Source organism: Geotrypetes seraphini, chromosome 7, assembly GCF_902459505.1.
Source record: "Geotrypetes seraphini chromosome 7, aGeoSer1.1, whole genome shotgun sequence".
NCBI lineage: Eukaryota > Metazoa > Chordata > Amphibia > Gymnophiona > Dermophiidae > Geotrypetes > Geotrypetes seraphini.
Window position 1 is genome coordinate 135,994,447 of NC_047090.1, and position 23,703 is coordinate 136,018,149.

At 43.7% G+C, this 23,703-nt stretch overlaps 1 protein-coding gene across 7 annotated transcripts in view; it reads left to right on the top strand.

Annotated features, from left to right (window-relative positions):
• The window catches only part of GNG2 (G protein subunit gamma 2), a 139,625-nt gene that overhangs the window by 83,729 nt on the left and 32,193 nt on the right, over nt 1-23,703 (top strand). The window contains exon 2 of one of the 7 annotated variants that reach the window (XM_033953020.1): nt 16,304-16,702. The exons of 5 other annotated variants lie outside the window; for them this stretch is intronic. The gene's annotated coding sequence lies outside the window, so the exon portion shown is untranslated. The remainder of the gene's footprint in view (nt 1-16,303; nt 16,703-23,703) is intronic. One more of the 7 variants, XM_033953021.1, reaches the window with a different exon arrangement.

Here is a 23,703-nt window from a genome sequence, read left to right on the forward strand (position 1 = left end):
GTGCCTATTCTAAGGTGCCTACCAGAAAGTAGGTGTGGTTAGAGGGCGGATTGTGGGCATACTTGTCATGTAGTTGCCTGTTTTGGACTTAAGGGCACTCAGGATGCTTAGCAACATCTAAGCCCCTTTGAGGTGCCACTAAGCTCTATTCTATAAAGCAGTGTTCTTCAACCACCGGTCCGTGGACAAGTGCCGGTCCGCAGAAATTTCCTGCCGGTCCACAGGGCCAGCACGTTCATCAGGCTCCAGACAGTGCTCTTCAGCCGCTGGTCCACGGTATGATTGATACGGCGTTGTCTTTGGGCCGGCTCCCTCTTCTCCAGTGCTGCAGTGCACAAAGCCGTGGGCAGAGGCTTCTACGCGCATCCTGCGCCTGAACCGGAAGCCTTCTCTCTGACGTCGCAACGTCAGAAGGAAGGCTTCCAGATAAGGGCAGGACGCGCGAGTTGCTGCTGCCCACGGCTTTGGAACCTGCAGCACTGAGGAAGAGGGAGCCGGCCTGGAGATAACACCAGGGAGCAGGCCAGAAGGCAAAGCACAGCATGGAGGGAGGGAGACAACAACGGTAGGGGGGAATGATTTTAGTTTTTAATATAGTGATTGATTTTACATCAGCTGTCTGTTCAGGAAGAAATGCATTTGTTTCTTTTCCTCTGGGGTTGTACTGCATGCAGAATCTTGCATATCTTAGGGTTTGTTTGTACATATTAGTGCTTTTAGTTTTTGGTCCCATGTTTGCATGGGGTTATCTGCGTTCTGGTAGGAATGAATATTGAGAAGCATATAGTGTGCTTTGTGTAGTTCAATTTTGTGGTTAACCATTATGTATTGTTAATACGATTATATTGTGTGTGTGTGTATTTTTGAAAAATGAATGGAAAAAATGGTGTTACAATTAGCACTATTATGGAGACGGGGTCTGGGGCGGAGATTGAGTGGAGATGGGCGGGGTCTGGCCCATGACTTAGCCCAGTGTTCTTCAACTGCCGGTCTGCGGACTGTTGCCGGTCCACAAAATAATTATTTTATTTCCGCCGGTCCATAGGTAATAATAAATATAATAACTTTATTTTTCTATACCGCCATAGTCAAACTGACTTCTAGGCGGTTCACATAGAAAGAAGGCTGGACAATCAGCGAATTACAAAATACAAGAAGAAGGAAGTTACATCATGAATTGGAGAAACATGGTGAAAGAATACATGAGAGAAGAAAGATGTTACATAATACAATGGGGTTAAAAGGTTGCTCAATTCTATAGAATCATGCTTAAGCAACCCACTGAGTTTTAGGTGCCATTTAGAGAATTGTGGCCTTTCTGTCTGCCCTTCTAAATCCAATCTCTTATATACTGCGTGCATTTGTGCATGAAAGTCGCATTAATCTAGAGTGTTTTCTTGCTCACCCACTGCTTAAAACACTTAAGTCTTGGAAAGTAGCTGTTTATGCCAATTATAGATTTTGTTGGCCCCCTACGGCTTCTTTAATCTCTAATGCGTGAGATGTGGGGCCAGAAAGCTAAGCATGGAGACATGATGTTCTGGAAATTACAGCTGTTATTTAAATATAGGTTTGTCGTTTATGTTCACAGCTGCCAAAGTCCATGAGTAAATATGAGTCACATCATGGGTGTTTTAGTTCAAGAGACAAAATGCTAATTATTTTGAGTACTTATAAATGACATGCCACTGAAATGCAATGCTTATGTGGTGTGGGTAGGAGTGACACTAGTTTGATATGAGTAAGTGTCGTTTAAGATGATATTCAGGGCCGCACTCAAAAGATTTTTGTTTAAGAAGGTTTTCAATGACTGATGCAGGAGCGATGCTGTGCGATCACTCTTCGCCTCTTAGTTGTTAATGCAATTTCATTTTAGTTTTATTCTTACATAGGCCTACTCTTGTTGTGTCTTTATCTATGTTTCAAATGGTGCTCCTGTTTTGTTATATAAACTGCTTTGCTATTTTTGAAGGAAAGGCAGCATATATGAAGACAAATAAACCAACCATTAACTTTGTTTACTGTTTCCAGAAATACTAGTACTAGGGGGCATACGATGAAGCTCCTAAGTAGCAGATTTAGAACAAACCAGGGAAAACATTGCTTTATCAACGTGTAATTAAACTCTGGAATTTGTTGCCAAAGAATGTGGTGAAATCAGTTAGCATTGCAAGGTTTAAAAAGGGTTTGGATAATTTCCTAACAAAGACGTTCAAAGGCCATTATTGAGATGGCTTGGGGAAATCCACTGCTTATTCCTAGAATAAGCAGCATGAAATCTATTTTACTGATTGGGATATTGCTAGGCACTTGTGACCTGGGTTGGCCACTGTTGGAAAAAGGATACTGCTCCGGTATTTCAAATTCTTATGTTCTTATGTTCTGTTCTTTGGAGCGGAAGTAAATTTGCCTGTTACTGGCAGTAGATTTATAAAAGGTGCAGAGATGCCTACATAAAATAGACCTTTTCAAGAATTTTTGCATAGATGCCCTGTTAGGAAATTTCCCCTCCCCCTTATATATGTGTACTAAAATACAGTAAAGTGATTCTACTTGGCAGTTGCGTGCCAAGTTTATAGAATAGTGGCACTTATGTGGAAAGACAGTGGAAAGACAGTGGTCTAAGCTGAAAGGAGCGATAAAAATGGCTACGGACCTTTATGTGAAGAAAATCAATAAAAACAAAAGAAAAAGGAAGCCGATATGGTTCTCCAACCTAGTGGCTGAGAAAATAAAGGCGAAAGAGTTGGCGTTCATGAAATATAAAAAAACCCAAGAAGAGGAGAGCAGAAAGGACTACAGGGTGAAACTGAAAGAAGCCAAGAGAGAGATACGTTTGGCGAAGGCACAGGCGGAAGAACAAATGGCTAAAAATGTAAAAAAGGGAGATAAAAATTTTTTCAGATATATTAGTGAAAGGAGGAAGATAAAAAATGGAATTGCTAGGCTAAAAGATGCTGGGAACAAATATGTGGAGAGTGATGAGGAGAAAGCAAATGTGCTAAACAAATACTTCTGTTCTGTGTTCACAGAAGAAAATCCTGGAGAAGGACCGAGATTGTCCGGCAAAGTTACACGAGAAAATGGAGTAGATTCTGCGCCGTTCACGGAGGAGGGTGTTTATGAGCAACTTGAAAAACTGAAGGTGGACAAAGCGATGGGACCAGACGGGATCCATCCCAGGATACTAAGGGAACTCAGAGAGGTTCTGGCGAGTCCTATTAAAGACTTGTTCAACAAATCTCTGGAGACGGGAGTGATTCCTGGGGATTGGAGGAGAGCGGATGTGGTCCCTATTCATAAAAGTGGTCACAGGGATGAAGCAGGAAACTACAGGCCGGTGAGCCTCACTTCAGTTGTTGGAAAAATAATGGAAGTGTTGCTGAAAGAAAGGATAGTGTATTTCCTTGAATCTAATGGGTTACAGGATCCGAGGCAACATGGCTTTACAAAAGGTAAATCGTGCCAAACGAACCTGATTGAATTTTTTGATTGGGTGACCAGAGAGCTGGATCGAGGACATATGCTAGATGTAATTTATTTGGATTTCAGCAAAGCCTTTGATACAGTTCCTCATAGGAGGCTGTTGAACAAACTTGAAGGGCTAAAGTTAGGACCCAAAGTGGTGAACTGGGTCAGAAACTGGCTGTCGGACAGACGCCAGAGGGTGGTGGTTAATGGAAGTCGCTCGAAGGAAGGAAAGGTGACTAGTGGAGTCCCTCAGGGTTCGGTGCTGGGGCCAATCCTGTTCAATATGTATGTAAGTGACATTGCTGAAGGGTTAGAAGGAAAAGTGTGCCTTTTTGCAGATGATACCAAGATTTGTAACAGAGTAGACACCGAAGAGGGAGTGGAAAATATGAAAAAGGATCTGCAAAAGTTAGAGGAATGGTCTAATGCCTGGCAACTAAAATTCAATGCAAAGAAATGCAGAGTAATGCATTTGGGGATTAATAATAGGAAGGAACCGTATATGCTGGGAGGAGAGAAGCTGATATGCACGGACGGGGAGAGGGACCTCGGGGTGATAGTGTCCGAAGATCTAAAGGCGAAAAAACAGTGTGACAAGGCAGTGGCTGCTGCCAGAAGGATTCTGGGCTGTATAAAGAGAGGCGTAGTCAGTAGAAGGAAGAAGGTGTTGATGCCCCTGTACAGGTCATTGGCGAGGCCCCACTTGGAGTATTGTGTTCAGTTTTGGAGACCGTATCTGGCGAAAGACGTAAGAAGACTTGAGGCGGTCCAGAGGAGGGCGACGAAAATGATAGGAGGCTTGCGCCAGAAGACGTATGAGGAGAGACTGGAAGCCCTGAATATGTATACCCTAGAGGAAAGGAGAGACAGGGGAGATATGATTCAGACGTTCAAATACTTAAAGGGTATTAACGTAGAACAAAATCTTTTCCAGAGAAAGGAAAATGGTAAAACCAGAGGACATAATTTGAGGTTGAGGGGTGGTAGATTCAGGGGCAATGTTAGGAAATTCTACTTTACGGAGAGGGTGGTGGATGCCTGGAATGCGCTCCCGAGAGAGGTGGTGGAGAGTAAAACTGTGACTGAGTTCAAAGAAGCGTGGGATGAACACAGAAGATTTAGAATCAGAAAATAATATTAAAGATTGAACTAGGCCAGTTACTGGGCAGACTTGTACGGTCTGCGTCTATGTATGGCCGTTTGGAGGAGGATGGGCAGGGGAGGGCTTCAATGGCTGGGAGGGTGTAGATGGGCTGGAGTAAGTCTTAACAGAGATTTCGGCAGTTGGAACCCAAGCATAGTACTGGGTAAAGCTTTGGATTCTCGCCCAGAAATAGCTAAGAAGAAAAAAAAAAAAAAAAATTTAAATTGAATCAGGTTGGGCAGACTGGATGGACCATTCGGGTCTTTATCTGCCGTCATCTACTATGTTACTATGTTACTATGTGCATATGAGTCAATTAATGGTGCCAATCCAATGTATAAGTGTTTTTATTTATTTATTTATTCAGTTTTCTATACCGTTCTCCCAGGAGAGCTCAAAACGGTATACATGCATTTATTAAAGTACTCAAGCAGTTTTCCCTGTCTGTCCCGGTGGGCTACCAATCTATCTAATGTATTTGGGGCAATGGGGGGATTAAGTGACTTGCCCAGGGTCACAAGGAGCAGCGTGGGTTTGAACCCACAACCCCAGGGTGCTGAGGCTGTAGCTTTTAACCACTGCGCCACATTCTCCCTTGGTTTGGTGCTGTTCTATAAAACTGGCGCACAGTTTGCACAGTGTGTAACTGAAAGTGGGCTGTACCTGTGGGCATTGCATGGGCGTGTCACCATGTGATGCATGCAACTTATACAATAACGTTAGATGCGTGTGTTGCATGGTGAACTTAGATGTGGCAACTTATGCCAGCCATTACATAGAAACATGATGACAGATAAAGGCTAAATGGCCCAACCAGTCAGGAATGGTATGATTCATCACAGCTGTTTCATCACGGGACATTTCAGCATAGCTACGATGAAACGGTCCATTAAGGGGAGGCTGAGCTTCATGGTATCTGCAAGAGGGTGGCCGACGCAGCTTCAGAGCTGCTTATTCCCCCAGGGCCCATGTTCGAAGGACATGACGCAGCAGCGTAGGTGGCAGAGGGCGGGCACAGCAATGCAGCAGCAGCTCTGACACCAGCTTCTCCCCCCAGGGCCTGGGGGTCCCTTCCAGCCACTGCAGAGGTGCCAGATCATGAACAGGGAGAAGAGGGGGGAGGGTATAATTTTCAGGGGCTCTACGGGTGCATTACCCCCCCAAACCCTGAAATTAGACAATTCATCACGCTGAAACAGCCACACTGAACTAGCTGTGATGAATCATCCTAGACCCATCCGGTCTGCCAGAGCTACTGCATTGCTGTGCCTGCCCTCTTCCACCTGAGCTGCTGCATCGCATCCTTCGAGCCTGGGCCCTGGGGGAATAAGCAGCCGCTGAAGCTGCTGCGTCGGCCACCCTCTGCAGATACCGTGAAGCTCAGCCTCCCCTTAATGGACCGTTTCATTGCAGCTATGCTGAAACGTCCCGTGATGAAACAGCTGCGATGAATTATCCCATTCTTGACTGGTAGGGCCATTTAGCCTTTATCTGTGGGAGAGTGTGGCGCAGTGGTTAAAACTACAACCTCAGCACCCTGAGGTTGTGGGTTCAAACCCACACTGCTCCTTGTGACCCTGGGCAAGTCGCTTAATCCCCCCATTGCCCCAGGTACATTAGATAGATTGTGAGCCCACTGGGACAGAGAGGGAAAACTGCTTGATTACCTGAAGAAATGCATGTAAACCGCTCTGAGTTCTCCTGGGAGAACGGTAAAAAATAAATAAACTCTGTCATCATGTTTCTGTGTAATTCACATCAGTACTTCATCCTCATCCTTCATCTTCATCCTCCTCTTCCGAAGAGATCCTGCGTGTCTGTCCCACACTTTCTTGAATTCAAACAACGTCTTTTTCTCTACCAGCTCTACCGGGAAACTGTTCCATGCATCTACCACCCTTTCTCTAAAAAAAAGTATTTCCTTAGATTACTCCTGAGCTTATCACCTCTTAACTTCATCCTATGCCCTCTCATTCCAGAGCTTCCTTTCAGATGAAAGAGATTTGCCTCAAGTGCATTTATGCCACGTAGGTATTTAAACGTCTCTATCTTATCTTCCCTCTCCTGCCTTTCCTACAAAGTATACACTGACATGGCATAAGTGTTTTTTGCCAGAGTTTCACTATGCCAAAGCCATTTTGTGTAATATGCTAGGCACGCCTCAACACTGTTACAGACTTAACTCTAAATGCACCCTGTTCTTACCCCCTTAATGTAGAGGCCACTTTACAGAATTGCTCCCTCTGTGTTTTGTTTTCTTTGGATTTGAAGTCTTTTTTTTTTTTTTTTCTTTTTTAAATCAGATCTGACCTTGTATATGTAACTGTTTGTCAGCTTTCTTTGAGAAGCTGAAAAATGGGCATATTGTTTTTCTGGCAGTGGTTTTTAGTCAGCTGAATTTCAAGTCTTATCTCTGTGGCATTGAAAAGACTATGCGAGGTACCAAAATCCGCATGATGAAGCCAAATCTCCCACCCATGCCAGCCCAAATATCTCTGCAGTATGAGAAAAATGGCTGTGGGCTGAGCATCTGCAGTGATTGAGCCCATTCGGGTGGCCTAGGAATGCAGCAGAGTTGAGGGCTTTGTTCTCAAGCATGCAAACCCATCTTAGATTGTGTAGGAGCACACCCAGACCTTTTCATTCATCTACACATACGAATACCATTGAATTCTAACTCTCTAATTGTGAACAGAATGCTTTTACACATCTGTCAGTCTTGTGGATAACACTGCAGTGAGCGACTGGAACTCTAAAAGCTTCACTATTGGATGTCTGTGGCAAAGTGAAGGTGTGTAGGAGAAACTTGTGATTTGTGTGGGAGCGGGAAATTGAGAGGATATTTACTTTTTATGCTATTTTTAGCCTTGGTTTAATAAAATAGGGGGAGGGGGTTAAGAAAATTTTGAATGTCTGTGTGTGTTGCTATTTGTGTTATTTATTCATTTGACTCCACTTGTAAATCTGAAAGTAGGTCCTTGAGAAGTACTGTATTTTTCGCTCTATAAGACGCACCTGACCATAAGATGCACTTATGTATAGAGGAAGAAAAAAAATTTGGTTCAGACTTTTTTTTTTTTCCCTCCTCTACACGTAGGTGCGTCTGGTGGTAGGCAGCCCGCAGCCCCTCCCCGGGTACCTTTTTTTAATTGCTGGTGGTCCAGTGCCTCCGAGTCCTCTTCTCTTGCGGGCCTCTGCGTTCTCCCATCCTGCATGTCTGTCATGGGCTCTGTCTCCTGCAGGTTCATGTGCAATACTCATGGGCGAGTAGTAGCAGCAGTTGAGAGATGAAGTCAGCCTAGGGGGAGCCACGGCCACCGAGTTTTCTCAGCCTCGACCAGGGCTGATTGTGCTGTTCAGAGCCCCGCCGCTTCCCCGGTGCAAACAAGCGGCGAATCCGTAGCGGAGCCCGCAAGGAAACCAAAGCACCATGGAAAATACATGTTGCGCCACCTCATCTCCGTAGCGCCCATGTGCTTATGAACATGACTCCCTCTATCTACCCTCTGCCAGTCAGAAGGTGGGACACCATCAAGGCCCTGCCACTGAGAAGGAAGGGGCGGAGACAGGCGCTGGACCCCCGGCAATTAAAGAAAGGTGCCGGGGTTTTTGGTTGTTTTTTTTAAAAGGTGCAGCGGGGGGTATTCACTCCATAAGGAATGCTGGACTGCCGGCAATTAAAGAAAGCTGGGCCGTTTGCGGGGTATTCGCTCCATAAGACGCACCCTTATTTCTACCCACTTTTGGGGGAAAAAATGTGTCTTATGGAGCAAAAAATACGGTAATTTGCCTTTTCCCATTTTCAAAGATAGGGAGTCATTTGCAAAAGGGAAAACAAAACTGACTTATTTAAGAAAAAAAAAAAAGAGGGGTTCCCTGGTAACTTTGAAATGGACAGATGCAGTTTTGTCAAATTTTGCATGAAGGTCTTGGGGTGTGGATTGAATATGAGTGCCCATTTGAAATGGTCCTTATTTCCTGATGCAGCTATTCAGGAAAACACTGGCCACCGTTGGTGAGACTATCATTTTGAATTAAATAAACTAATTTTTTGAATAAAGCTTTTGCAAGTGATTTTACATATTACTTCTGGAAGGTTTTATCTGTCAGTGAAGATATTGGCCTCAAGGTCAATACGTTTTGTTTTAACAAATTTTGAGGCTTTGTCCTTCCAAAAATGCTTTTGTGTTACAGAGCTGTTGGACAATAATTTTTCATGGGGATTAATATACTGGGAATTGAGACCTTTCATAGGTGGTGATTGGGGGGGGGGGCAAAGTTGGCAAGTCTTGCAAAGGTTACATAGGAGTTGGGGTGAGGCTGTCTAGAATGCCACACTGTACACTTTGTCTGTCTTCCATTTCTGGAGCGTGGTAAGCATTGAGCACAGCCTAGCTCAGCTTTTGCACACAATTTTCTGACACTATTGTGGGCAGCCTAAATGACTTTTTTGGATATGTTCCTGTGCAGAGTTATCATAATATTAATATATTGCTGGTAACTGTAACATATTCCTGTTTCCTAAAGAAATTAGTGACACTTTTTTTTAATTATTTTTGGAAAGTAACTTAACTCAACAGTGGTTACTCATAGGGCTCCTTTTACAAAGCATTTTAATGCGTGTTTAGCATGCGCAAAATCAACACTTGTGCTAACCGCTAACGCTTCCATAGGATAACATGCACGCGTTCGCGTTTAGCATATGTTTAGCGCGTGATATTTATCGCACGTTAAAAAGCAGAGCGCACCTTAGTAAAAGAGGTGGATAGTTTTAAAAATAATATATTACTGTTGCTATTACTTTTCTTACCCTTTCCTTCAATTTACTTCATTTCATTTGACAATTGGCATTGATTTTCTCTCAGATGTAGATTTATTGTCTATTGTTACTGCTTTATGTCCTCAGGAAAGATGATATATTAAATTATGATAAACAGTAAACCATAAGATGTTACTTAGTAATATACCGGTACATATTACAGTCAAACCTCGGAGAGAACGAGAACTAGAAGGCCTTGAGCATGCGCAGATGCTCAAGGCCCAGCTCAAGCAACAGGGAGGATCTTCGGGCACCGGCATGTCCTGTGCGTTGGTGCTGGTGCCAGATTGTGTTTGGGTGGGTGAGTGGGGGAAGCCAGATCGCGGCGGGGGGGAGGTCGGATCGAAGGGGGATGTCGGATCGCGGGGTGTGTGGAGCAGCGCAGGTGGCCTCGGGGGTGGGGGGTAAAGTGGAGCAGCACCGGTGGCTTCGGGGGGGGGGGGAGGTGAGGTGAGGTGGAACGAATCAAGTGAATTTCCCTTACTTCCTATGGGGAAATTCGCTTTGATATATGAGCAATTTGGTTTACAAGCATTCTTCTGGAACGAATTATCTCGTAAACCAAGGTTCCACTGTACTTACCCAACTGCAATCCTGTGTGCCAAGACTCAGATAGGCATTGGCACTTTTCAACCCATGGTAACTAGCTATTAAATGCAGATGAAGAGAAGCGCACAGAGGAACCTGAAAGCTAGGATTTTCTTTTTTCATTTAAAAAATATTTTATTAATTTTCCAAAAAACGTGACAATGCAATATATGTTTAACAATCAAAGAATAAAGCTCAAAATGCGTTTTCATCATAAATATATAGATACAATGTCTTTATCCCACCCACCCTTCTATTAAGTAATCAATAAATCAATTATGAATTATGGATACAAATTTATACTATCAAAATCTTTATCTTTATCAAAATCTTCATCTTATAAAATACTAAAGTATTCCCTCCCTCCCACCCTGGATGTGAATAGAAATATACCAAATTAAAAAACACTCCAATTATACTGCATTCATAAAAGATGTCAATGGTTCCCAAACCAATTTAAATATATGACCATGTCCTAATAAATCCGCATTCAGTTTCTCATTCTTATATGTGGAACATAAATTTGGCCACCAAAAAGAGAAGTTATGTGTTGTTATCTGCATTGTAATTCCAGTCATGACTAAAGAAAGCAAGATTTTCTAACACCAGGGCTGAAGAGGAATAAAAACTTAGCTTGTTTTGTTGTCGGCATTAGTGGGGAATATACCCGTCATACTGTGAGCGTACAGAATCCAAAAGTTTGTTTGTTTTTCTAGCTACCAGGAAGGGGATGGATCAAAAAACAGCGGGTATGAAGAAACTGAAGGAGAGGTGTGCTGAAACAGAATAAAATACAACACTGTTGAGAAATGTGTGAAGTATTAGTTTGTATAAAATATCTTTCTACCCAAAGTAGGAGAAACAGCTGCGCAAATCGCACAGAAAACCAAAGGGTGTGTGTGTGTGTGGGGGGGGGGGTGATCAGTAGAATTCCAAATCAAGGAGAACAGAGAAGATGACCAGGAATTAAGAGACCTGACACAGCACCTTGTTTCGGAGAAAATATCGCCTGCCTCAGAGGTCAAATTACACTGTGTCTCCAATAAACCAGCCAATGAAAACAGAAGTACTAAAAGGCCTACAGCATATAGGCACAAATTTCCTGTTCACCTCATACGTTCATTTATTTTGCTATTGGAAATAACAATCTTATCCCAACCTCTCATTCCACCGCATTCTTCCTTCAATCAGTGTGCAACAACTAGACCAGGAAGAATGTAGTGGAATGAGATGTAGGGAGGGATAAGATTATTATTTCCAGTAGCAAAATAAATGATTGTATGAGGTGAACAGGAAATTTGTGCCTATATGCTGTAGGCCTTTTAGTACTTCTGTTTTCATTGGCTGGTTTATTGGTGACAGTTTGTTGTGACCCTTGTGGCAGGTGATATATTTGTCGAAACACCATGCTATGTTGGGTCTGTTATATGTTATCCAGGAACGTAGTTTATTGGATCTATCTGATGTGCCATCCTTGATTTGGAAGTCCATCGTTCACACCCATTTTTGGTTTTCTCTGAAATAGCATTCTACCACATGCCACATTGCGGGTGCAGTACAGTATTTTTTGTGTGGCAAAAATATAGCTGCTGCTAGTGCAAGCTTGGGAAAAGGAATGGGGACTTGTATACCGCCTTTTTGTGACTTTGGCATTCAAAGCTGGCATTCATAAGTGGTGGGCACTGAAGGATTAAGTGACTTGGCCAGGGTCACAAGGAGCAGCACTGGGGTTTGATCTTATAACCTCTGAGCCACTGCTTTCCCCCTACTAGCGAGCCATATGCTTCTGATATGATCTCCCATGTTAGTGCTGAGCTTTTAAGAACATAAAATTAGCCTTTCTAGATCAGACCAATGGTCCATCAGGCCCAGTAGCCAATCCAGGTCACTAGTATCTGGCCAAAACCCAAAGAGTAGCAATATTCCATGCTACCGATCCAGGACAAGCAGTGGCATCCCCCATGCTTTCTCAATAACAGACTATGGACTTTTCCACCAGGAACTTGTCCAAACGGTTCTTAAAACCAGCTACACTATCCGCTCTTACCACAACCTCTGGCAATGCGTTCCAGAGCTTAACTATTCTGAGTGAAAAACATACTTCTTCCTATTGGTTTTAGAAGTATTTCCCTATAACTTCGAGTGTCCCCTAGGCTTTGTAATTTTTGACAGAGTGAAAAATCGATCCACTTGTACCCGTTCTACTCCAGTCAGAATTTTGTAGACTTCAATCATATCTCCCCTCAGCCGTCTCTTTTCCCAGCTGAAGATCCCTACAACTGAAATACAAGGTTACTATATCAGCCTTTTGTGTGTTAACGTGTGCTGAAATGTTTTCAGCATATTCTAAAGTACAAAAAGCAAACCATTTGTTGTGTGTGTTGGGGGGGGGGTTGGGGAGGAGGGGCATTTAAATGGGAAACACCACAAAGTAAAAAAAGTAGTGATTTCTCTGTCATTTCAGAAGAGCAAAACATCCCCTGTGTTGCAGTTTTCTGTAACCGTGTGTATGGTAAAAGAACAAGAGATGGCGTGTCGGTCTTGCAAGCTTGGTCATTTGCCCACACACATGGAAAAATCAGAGAGCAAAATGTCTTAAGAATAGCATTTGTCTTGTTTTCGATGCTGTCGGTGCCATCCCACGCTGCTGTTATGATTAATAAACTCTGACCTCACACTGGTATTCAGTAAACTCAAGCCACTGTTTATAATACAGTTCTATTTTTAGGGAAAGGGATTGGGACGTGTATACGCCTTTTTGTAGTTATACAGCCACACTTAAAGCGGTTTACGTACAGGTACTTCGAGCATCTGTACCTGGGGCAGTGGAGGATTAAGTGACTTGCCCAGTGTCAAAGGGAGCAGCGTGGGGGTTTGAACCCACAACTAGAGAATGACACGGGGACAAATTTTTCCCCGTCCCCACAGGAACTCATTTTCCCATCCCGTCAAGTTCTTTTTCCTGCCCCTGCCCCATTCCTGTAAGCTCTACCTTAACTGCAGAAGCCTCAAACACTTATGATTTTAAAATGTTTGAGGCTTGTGCAAATGAGGACAGAGCTTGCGGGGCAGGAAAAGAACTCAACGGGATGGGAAAAAATTTGGCCCCCGTGTCATTCTCTACCCACATCCTCGGGCTGCTAAGGCGGGAGCTCTAACCACTATGCTGTACTCTCCTCCTTTTTACAGTTTTCTCGCTATACTTTTAGGCAATTATATTCATCCCGAGTTCCTCTGAAGCCTTTCTGTCAAATTCCCAGGCTGTGTGGAGAGCTATTTTGCAAAACTAAAGGCAGTAGTTAAAGATCTGACATTGCAGGCTTGTCGATGGACCACCTGGGACAGATGTAATGTAACCTCAGGGAGTCTGGAGGCTAGGCAGAGAACATGCCAGCAATGCATGACCTTCTGACACCATGTTAAGGGTTGCAAAGTCTCTGGAGTAGACTCATGCAACTTTTCTGACTTCAAACCAGAGAATTAGTTGATGACCCACTTGTTCTCCCAGGCTTTCCAGGACTCCCTGGTACAGTGAGTTACAGGAATTGTAATCTCTCTCTCTGATTTTTTATTTTCCCTTTTTTTCTGCTTTCTTCTTGATATTTATAATTCTTTTTTACTATTCTGATTCATTGATATTTGTAAAGTGCTCCATTTGCTTTGTCAGAAAGGCAGTATATCACCTACCTTATAAACATAAACAAGCACATTTTTTGGTTAGTCATCCTTACTTTCTGTCCTATTTCTTTTGTTCTCTTATCTATCTTCCACCTCTACTCACACTCTATGCTGTCTCTTAAGATGTTTTAATGTGTGTGTGTGTGTGTACTATGCCATAATGTGTATCATTTGAATATTTTCTCTTGCCTGTTTCTAAATTATTCTTGCTGTGCACATCCTTGGGTGAATTTCTCCAAAAAGACGGTAAGTTACTGTATATACTCAAAAATAAGTCGATCCGAATATAAGTCAAGACCCCCATTTTTCCCCCCAAAAAGGAGGAAAAATGTTTGACTCAAATATAAGTGGGGCGGCTTAATATTCAAGTGTCCTGTCCTGTCATGCTCTGCACCTAGCCCCCTTCCCTCCCTCTCTCCCAGGTTCTCCACCCTGTCCCCCTCCCTGCCCTGTCCTGTCCATTGTACCTCCTCTGCCGCTGGAATCCCTGGTGGTCCAAAGGTGTAGCGGACAAGAGTGAGCTTTCCATGCTCCTGCCCCACTGCTAACCCAGTTGGTCGCTGCCGCGAGTTCCAGCTTCAGCCGCTGAGTGGTACCGAGCAGGAGCTCGTTTTAGCACTGCTGCTTTGTGCTAAGTGCCTACCAGAATGGCTCCCGCAGGTCTCCTCTTTTGTTTTCCTTTGTTCTACCTTGAGGAGGTAGAATCTCCTGTTTGGGTATGTAGTTTTTGAACCCACCAACAGATTGGGTCTTCAGGGTACCTTCAGTAAAGGTTAATAAAAGAGCATTTGATCTCTGAACTGGAGATTGAGACCAATGATTTTGCTTATTGCAGGTTGCTGAGTCTTGCTGTGTCTTTGTCAGGTAGGGTGAAATACCACTGATCTTGTTTTTTTCTTGCGAGGGGGTATCTAAGGTAAGAACGTGCAATTATGTGGCATTTTCTAATTCATCCCCCCCACACACTCTTTTTACAAAACCGTAGAAGTCATCGTTCATTTTTAGCGCCGGCCACAGCAGCATTAGCTCAGATGCTCATAGAATTTCTATGCGCGTCGGAGCTGTTAACGCTGCAGCCGGCACTAAAAACTGCGCTACGGTTTTGTAAAGGGAGGGGGGGGCAGTATTTTACTGTTGATTGACTATGAGACAGTAGAGTGATTGATTGATTTTAGTTTTTATTGGGTTTTTTAAAGTTTTTGATTATCTACTGTTTCAATACATTGCTAAACCACTTTAATACACATGCAAGGCGGTATAACAAATAAAAAAAAAAAAAAATGCTCTTCTGTGGGCCAGCAGAAGTGATGTCACTGTGGACTGGGATGCTCATGTTGTCTTGGGCCAGAAGGTTTACCTGTGAGCTGTACTCTTGCCACCCTGGTTTAAGGTGACTTAATAGTAAGAATAGCCTTACTGGGTCAGACCAATGGTTCATCAAGCCCAGTAGCCCATTCTCACGGTGGCCAATCCAGGTCATTAGTACTTGGCCAAAACCCAAGGTGTAGCAATATTCCATGCTACCGATCCAGGGCAAGCAGTGGTTTCCCCCATGTCTTTCTCAATAACAGACTATGGACTTTTCCTCCAGGATCTTGTCCAAACCTTTCTTAAAACCAGCTATGCTATCCACTCTTACCACATCCTCTGGCAACGCGTTCCAGAGCTTAACTATTCTGAGTGCAAAAAAATTTCCTCCTATTGGTTTTAAAAGTATTTCCCTGTAACTTTATTGAGTGTCCCCTAGTCTTTGTAATTTTTGATGGAGCGAAAAATCGATCCACTTGTACCCATACTACTCCACTTAGGATTTTGTAGACTTCAATCATATCTCCTCCACAACATAAGGCTAAGCCAGTCCTAGATTTACCTTAGTGTTCTTCTTGTTTCTATTAGACCAGCAGGCACTACTGTACAAGTACATAGATGCAGTGAGGTAGAACAGGCACATAGGCCGAATCAACTTAATCACTACCCATGTATTACATAACATTTTGGCATTATGCCTCAGCAATCCTTAAATGTGTTTTTAAGGAAAGTGTTAGCCATTCATGATAAGCATTTTGAAATCATCAGCTGTAAATGTAATGAGGGAATCGTTTGCATGAGAAGGTTGAGTAAATGGAATAAAATAGTGTAAAAACAATATGCTGGGCTGCTCCATATGGAAGTGAAAATAGAAGCTGTTATTGATTTCCTGGACTTGCATCTCTGCCGAGCCAGGGGGGGGTCAGTGCTTAGACCTCTCTAGTGCATTGCGTCATGATTAAAGAGGTTTTATTTAAACGTTTTCATTCTTGAACAATAGCAATTAGAGTCTCTCTCCCACATTGTAGCCTAGGGGCCTGTAAATCCCAGAATATTCTAAAATATTTAGTAGGCTAATGTTTGACAGTGTAGGTTGTGACAGAAGTTCAATATGTTTTCATTTTAAGTAATGTTTCTTAAAGACAGGGTGAAAGCCCTTTCCACTAGGATGAAGTTTATTAGATCCTAAGCCCTATTTCTGATGAGCTGGAATGACTTTGATGATCTATATTACTTAAGAAAACCCACCCAAGGAGAAATTCTCAGATTTGAGGATTTTTTTTTTTCTTTCTCAGCCCATCACTTTCTTCCTTCCAGTTGCCAATGGAGGCTAGAAGCCTTTTTAGACAGCATTGTGATTGCTAGTGATCCACGGGGTCCTCCTGCAAGGGAGATTGTAGGCACACCATTGAATTGTTGTCAAGAACTAAACAGAACCTTCAGGCTCGAGCAGATGAGAAAGAAAGAGGCTGGAAAGGAAGAGAAATGGACTAATGCAGTGGCATACTTCTTTTAATGGAACTAAAAGCAGTCGGCAAAAACAAACCAGAAGAAAATCCATCGCAGATCAAACAGTGTGGAGGAGACAACGCAAAATACAATGTATGATGTTCCAGTAGATGATTTTATTGATACACAAGGACAACTCAACACGAAATATGTTTCAGCTGTAAGGCCTGCCTTAGGAGTCTTAAGTATGTCAAATGAAACTGTTTATATAAGATTAGTCTTTAAGCCTGTTACATTAACGGGTGCTAGAGATGTCTGTCTGTCTGGGTTTTTTTCTTTGTCTCTCTCTCCTTGGATGCTGTCTGTCATTCATTCTGTCTGTGTCTCTCCCTGGCCCCCTGCCTACCTGTATTTCTCTGTTGCGCCATGTCTGCCTGTATCTCCGTGGTCCCCTTCTGTGTCCCCCCAGCAGCCCCCTTTCCCTCTCTCCTTGTTGTGCCATGCCTGCGTGCTCCTTCTTTCCTCCCCCCAAAGCATCCCCTTTTCCTTCTCCCCTGGTCCCCTGTTCTACCATGCCTGCATGCTCCGTGGCCTCCTTCCCCCCAAAGCAGCCCCCTTTCCCTCTCCCCCTGGTTCCCTGTTGTGCAATGCCTGCCTACTCCGTGCCCCCTTCTGTTTCCACCCCCCCTCCCATTCTTACCCTCCCTCCATGCCTCCAACTGGAGCTGGTCCTCTCAGCCCAGATCGTCGTGCAGCAGGCTCGGCGACCTGCCCGGTACTGCTTGCCGTCGGGAAGGTGGAGAGCGGCCTTGCTCGCCATCGGGAAGGTGGAGAGCGGCCTGCAAGGTTCGCTACAACGGCTGGTGAACCTCAGCATGCCGCTTTGAAGAGGAGCGGCAGCGGGAGGGAAGAGTCGCTGGCACACGCGCCTCCAGCTAGCGCAGGCGCCGTGAGGACTGCCACAGAAGCACACCTCACGGCACCAGGAATCACGCAGTTTCAACAGCGCATGTGCGCTAAGGGTTTTATATAGAGAGATTGTAAATGAACTCCATATCAAGTGAGATAGTTTAGGGGGTGATGCTTGTTTGTAAGCCTAAGGAGGCCAGAAGTTAATGAGGGAGGCGGGAAATGCAGAGCTGAAGGTTTGTCTAGGGCAGTATATCACAAACTGTGTGCCTCCTGAGATTTCAGGTGTGCCGCGGCATACTGGGGAGGAGGAGGAGAGGCTCCAGCGCCAACTGACTGCCTACAGGATGTGCCTCTCCTTCACTCCGTCCCTATTCCCTGTTGACCCCACCTACCCCCATAACGGTAGCTCAGGGCCTGTTCTGACCGTTTACAGTTTAAAAAGATGTTGAAGACACAACTATGTGGAGGCTTTCCTCTGAAACTTGGCTAGTAGGCATATTTGATAAAAAGCCTGAATTGTGATTACTGCACCTTATTTAGTGTGGATGGATAATATCTGTTGAGCTTTTGACCTAACTTAGGTCGACTAAATTGGTTCATAGACAACCCCGCGAAAGACAAAGGCGCGCGCTGACAACTGAGCGCAAGACGGAGGTGCGCGCCGAAGAAAATTACAGTTTTTAGGGGCTCCGACGGGGGGTTTTGTTGGGGAGCCCCCCAGTTTACTTAATAGAGATCGCGCCGGCGTTGTGGGGGTTTGGGGGGTTGTAACCCTCCACATTTTACTGTAAACTTAACTTTTTCCCTAAAAACAGGGAAAAAGTGAAGTTTTCAGTAAAATGTGGGGGTTACAACGCCCCCACAATGCGGCGCGATCTCTATTAAGTAAAGTGAGGGGGTTCCCCCCACGCCCTCCCGTCGTAGCCGTAAAAACTGTAATTTTCTGCAGCGCGCACCTCCACACTGCGCTCAATTGTCTGCGCGCACCTTTGTCCCAGCGCGCTTTTGACCTGACACTGACTAAATTACTATGTGATTGCGATATAACTGAATACATTTGTAACTGTTTTAAATTGTTAACCGCTTAGTTATAGGCGGTCAAGAAATTTTAGAAATCAATATTTCTTCTTGCCGGCCGAAATCCGAACAAAAGCAGAAAAATAAAAAAGTTGTCCAGATGCCTAACGGATCTCGGGGCTCAAGGGTCTCTCGTACGAAGAGAGACTGAACAAATTGCAGCTCTACACTCTCGAGGAACGTAGGGAGAGGGGAGACATGATCGAAACATTTAAGTACCTCACGGGACGTGTCAAAGTAGAAGCTGATATTTTCTTTCTTAAGGGACCCTCGGCCACAAGAGGGCATCTGCTCAAACTCAGGGGCGGAAAATTTCATGGCGACACCAGAAAGTATTTCTTCACAGAGAGAGTGGTTGATCATTGGAACAAGCTTCCAGTGCAGGTGATCGAGGCAGACAGCGTGCCAGACTTTAAGAATAAATGGGATACCCATGTGGGATCCCTACGAGGGTCAAGATAAGGAAATTGGGTCATTAGGGCATAGAGAGGGGGTGGGTAAGCAGAGTGGGCAGACTTGATGGGCTGTAGCCCTTTTCTGCCGTCATCTTCTATGTTTTTATGTAACCCTCAAAAATAGGACGTCCGGGGAAACCTGGACATCTGATAACCCTACATAGTATTAATTCTTGCCTTTACAGCAAGCTTCCTTTCTATTACATTACCCTTAAAATTAACTCCCTCCCACACACTTAAAGAGACATTTATGTCTTCTTAATCTGTAAGCAACTCAGGGCTTTGCTTTATTTAAGACAGGTTTGTGCTGTATCTCCTCCCAGGGTTCCACAGTAGGAGAACTGACTCAAAGTGATTATATGACAGTGCCTGGGTTTATCTTACATTAATTCCTTTTCTTCTTGGTTTCTTTTGGAACAATGGAAGAACATTCCCCCATTGTTGATCTTCTTTTATTTTTATCTAATGAGATACAGTTCTAGCTTCTTTTTTTTTTCCTTTTCTCTATTTAAGATAAGATAATATATCTTGTCTTTTTTTCTTTATTTGTATTTTGCTAGAACTGTTTTAAAGTTCCTCATAAAGTTATCTTGCAATGTATGCTGAGATTTTATTAATTTAAAAAAAGCAGATTTTCACATTTGTGGAGGATTTTTTTTTTTTTTAAGTTTCCTTATGCAGCATGCCTCCAAGTTGCTGTTGCCTTGCTCGTGCTCTCCTAAAATATCTTTAAAAAAATACCTGCATTTTTGTTGTAATGAGTTTTTAAAGTATGTTTGTTCTGTGGTGGTGATCACCTTCTGTGGTTGGCTCGGTGACTCACAAGGCTAGAAGGACATGCTACATAGGCCTAAAGTAAATGTATAACCATAGGTACCAACTCTGTGGATACTACAGGTGTCCAAGCACCGCTAGTAGTCTAGAATATAAATTTGGATCACAAAGCTCCATGCTGTAGAATGGCAGGAAAGAAGTACTTCTGGATTCCAGCTACTGCTCCCGCCTCCCCCCTGCAGCCTATTGGCTGGCTATGTCTGACTGAAGGACTGCAGGGGAAGGAGGGAGCTGCTAAGTTAAGATTGGAAGCACTGTATATACTTGAATATAAACCGAGATTTTGGAACCAAAAAAATGGGAGTCTGTGTATATTCGGGTTAGCGCAGGCCTACACCCCCAAAACCTGTTTGCAGGCCTCTGCCAGGCCTGCCGTGAGACCTGATGGTCCAGCAGTGACTGAGATAGGAGAGATCCTTCCCACCGATTCTAATTATTGTTATCTCCCTCCTGTTTCCCTTTCATACCTTTAAGTTTCCCTGTTAATTCAGCGGTGAATTGTGGCAGGAGCAACCTTCCTTTGCTCCTGCCCATGCAGAGAGCTAGCTAGCTACCTAATTGGCTGCCGCTCTGCCTTTGCCCTTTAGTATTACTGATGATCCAGTGGTAAATCGCAACAGGAGCAATCTTGTTTCGGTCCTGCCCATGCAGAGCCTCTAGCAAATTGGCTGTCAGGAGTTCTCGCGGGACAGCGAGAACTCCAAGCAAGTACATTAGATAGATTGTGAGCCCGCCGGGACAGAGAGGGAAAAATGCTTGAGTACCTGAATAAATTAATGTAAACCGTTCTGAGCTCCCCTGGGAGAACGGTATAGAAAATGAAATAAAATATAAATAAATAAATAAATTTAGCTAGTGACTCTGCATGGGCAGGAGAGAAAGCAGGTTGCTCTTGCCCATGCAGAGCCGCTAGCTGATTGGCTACACGGACAGTCAATCAGCTAGCAGCTCTGCACAGGCAGGAACGACTTATCTTTGCTCCTGCCCATACAGAGTCACTAGTTAATTGGCAGCCGGGAGTTCTCGCAATCCTGCAAGAACTCACAGCAGCCAATTAGCTAGGGGCTCTGCATGGGCAGGAGTAAAGGAAGATCGCTCCTGCGGCAATTCACCGCTGGACCACCAGGGAAACTAAAGGTACGCGGGGGGAGGCAGGAGGGGGATGATGATAATTAGAATCGGCTGGGACAGGAGGCAGGAGGGATCCCTCCTGTCCCAGTCACTGCTGCACCAGCAGGCCTCACGGCATTACATTACATTACATTACATTAGGGATTTCTATTCCGCCATTACCTTGCGGTTCAAGGCGGATTACAAAAGGTTGATTTAAAAAGACAGAATTACAATGATTAGCTAGAGAGGTAAGTTGTAGATCTTAAGAGCATTTAGAGGTCGTATTGTTATTGCTGTTTCAGGAATTTCTTGAAAAGTGTGGTTTTTATTTCTTTTCTGAACGTCTTATAGTCTGGGGTGGTCATCAGAAGGTTGGAGATCTGGTTGTCTAGTCTTGCGGCTTGAGTGGCTAGGAGGCCGTCGTGTAGTTTTGTTCTTTTTACTTCTTTGGTTGGGGGAGGTATGAATGGGGAGTGCGTTTTTCTGTGTCTGGTACTGGGTGCTTGGATGAGGCGATTGTTCAGGTATGATGGGCTGTCTCCGTGTAGGGTTTTAAATAATATGCAGTAGAATTTGAATTGGATTCTTTCTTGGATTGGGAGCCAGTGTGAGTTGATGAAGGCTTCAGTGATGTGGTCATGTTTTTTCAATGAGTAGATGAGTCTCAAAGCTGTATTTTGGATTGTTTGGAGTTGTTTTATCGTAGTTGCAGGACATGGAAGGAAGAGTATGTTACAGTAGTCCAATATACCTAGTATTAGGGATTGTACTATAAGTTGGAATTGTGTACTTTCAAAGAATTTTCGGACTTGTCTCAGGTTTCTCATGATTGCGAATGATTTTTGAATTGTTTTATTTATTTGCGGTTGCATTGTGCAGCATCTGTCTATGGTCATGCCTAGTAGTTTTATGGTGGTTTGGATGGGATATTTGGTTGCGTTTATGTCTAGGATGGTTGTGGTTTGGATCTTGTCATTTTCTAGGAGGATGAATTTGGTTTTGTCTTGGTTGAGTTTAAGTTTGTGATTTTCCATCCAGGTTGTGACTGCTTCAAGTGTTTGGTGAAGTTTGTCTGTCATGGTAGGTTTAGAATGATCGTATGGGATGAGGATGGTGATGTCATCCGCATAGCTATAGGAGGTTATGCCTAGATTATCCAGATGCGTTCCTAGAGAGGCAGTGTAGAGGTTGAAGAGGGTGGGGGACAGTGGAGATCCTTGTGGTACGCCGCAGGGGTTTGACCAGGGTTCTGACTTTTCTTTGTTTGATTTTACACTGTAGGTTCTGAGTCTTAGGAATCCTTCAAACCAGGAATATACTTTATCTGAGATGCCTATTGCATCTAAGATCTGTAGAAGGATGTTGTGGTCTACTAGGTCGAATGCCGCCGATAGGTCCAGTTGTATGAGTAGCATTTTTTTCCCTGTACTAAGTTGTTGTCTGACGGTATCCATAAGGGAGCCTAGTAGTGTCTCTGTGCTGAAGTTTGTTCTGAAGCCTGATTGCATGGGGTGGAGTAGGTTATGGTCCTCTATGTAATTGGTGAGGAGTTTGGCTACTAGGCCTTCTATAATTTTGACATATAGCGGAATTGATGCTATAGGTCTAAAGTTAGATGGGAGGTTTTGTGGTGCTTTTGGGTCTTTTTGGATTGGGGTGATGACAATTTCGCTGAGGTCAGCAGGGAATGTGCCTTCTGTGAGCGTGAATTGGATCCATTGTAGAGTTATGGTGCGGAATTTTACACTAGAGGTGGTAAGGAGATATGAGGGGCAATGGTTGAGGTCACAGGATGCATGGCTGTATTTTTTGTAGAATTTGTTGAATTCTGACCATTGTATGTTAGGGAATTGAGTCCAAATTCTGTCTGCTGCGATTGCCTCTTTTCCTGTAGGGTGGATTGTGATTGGATTTTGATTGGATGGGTTAAGGATGAGTGTGGCTCTGGTGTTGGTGATTTTGTTCTTGAAGTGTTCTGCTAAGAGGGTGGGTGATGGTGGAGGTGTGTTCGTGGTGGTAGTGTATGGTTTGGTGTCTGTTAATTCTTTCAGGATTTGGAATATTTTTTTGGAATCTTGGGTTTCCGTGCCTATGAGATTGGTATAGTAGTTTTTCCTCTTATCTTTTAGTAGATTTTTGTATTGTTTGTTGATTTTTTTCCAGTCGGTTTTTGTTTGATCTTGGTTCTTTTTTCTCCATTTTCTTTCTAATCTTCTACACTGTCTTTTGAGTTGGAGTAATTCGTTATCAAACCATTGGTCTGATTTCCTGCTGGTTCTGGTTTTGGTTTGTAGGGGTGCCAGATCATCAAGGATGTTGGTGGATACATTTTTCCAGTGGGAGATGAAGTTTTTTGGGTCGCAGTCTTGGATAGTTTCGTCTACATTTGACCAGAAAATGGTTGGGTCGATATGTTTGCGTGAGGTATATGTGGTTTTTTTTGATTGAGGTGTGTGTTTGGTCTTGGTCCAATTGATGTTGAAGTTATAAATGTAGTGGTCTGACCATAGGGATGGGGACCATGTTCCGTTAGGAGTTTGGATTGCTGGATTGGATGGTTGGTGAGACATGAATGCAGCAATGTCCAGTTGATGACCTTTTTCATGAGTGGTTTGTGGGTTTAGGATCTGGAAGGATAAGGCATTGAGGAAGGATAGACAGTTATTTGCTGGTGTGGAGGTTGTGTCTTCTAGGTGTAGGTTTAGGTCTCCTAGGATGAGGTTATATTCAGCTGTTAGTGAGTTTAGGTAGATGAAGTTTTCAAATTCTGGTCTCACTGTGGTCCAGTTTCCTGGTGTTATGTAGCAGAGCAAGCAGTTTAGAGAGTTTTTTAGTGTTGGGTTTGTGAGTTGACA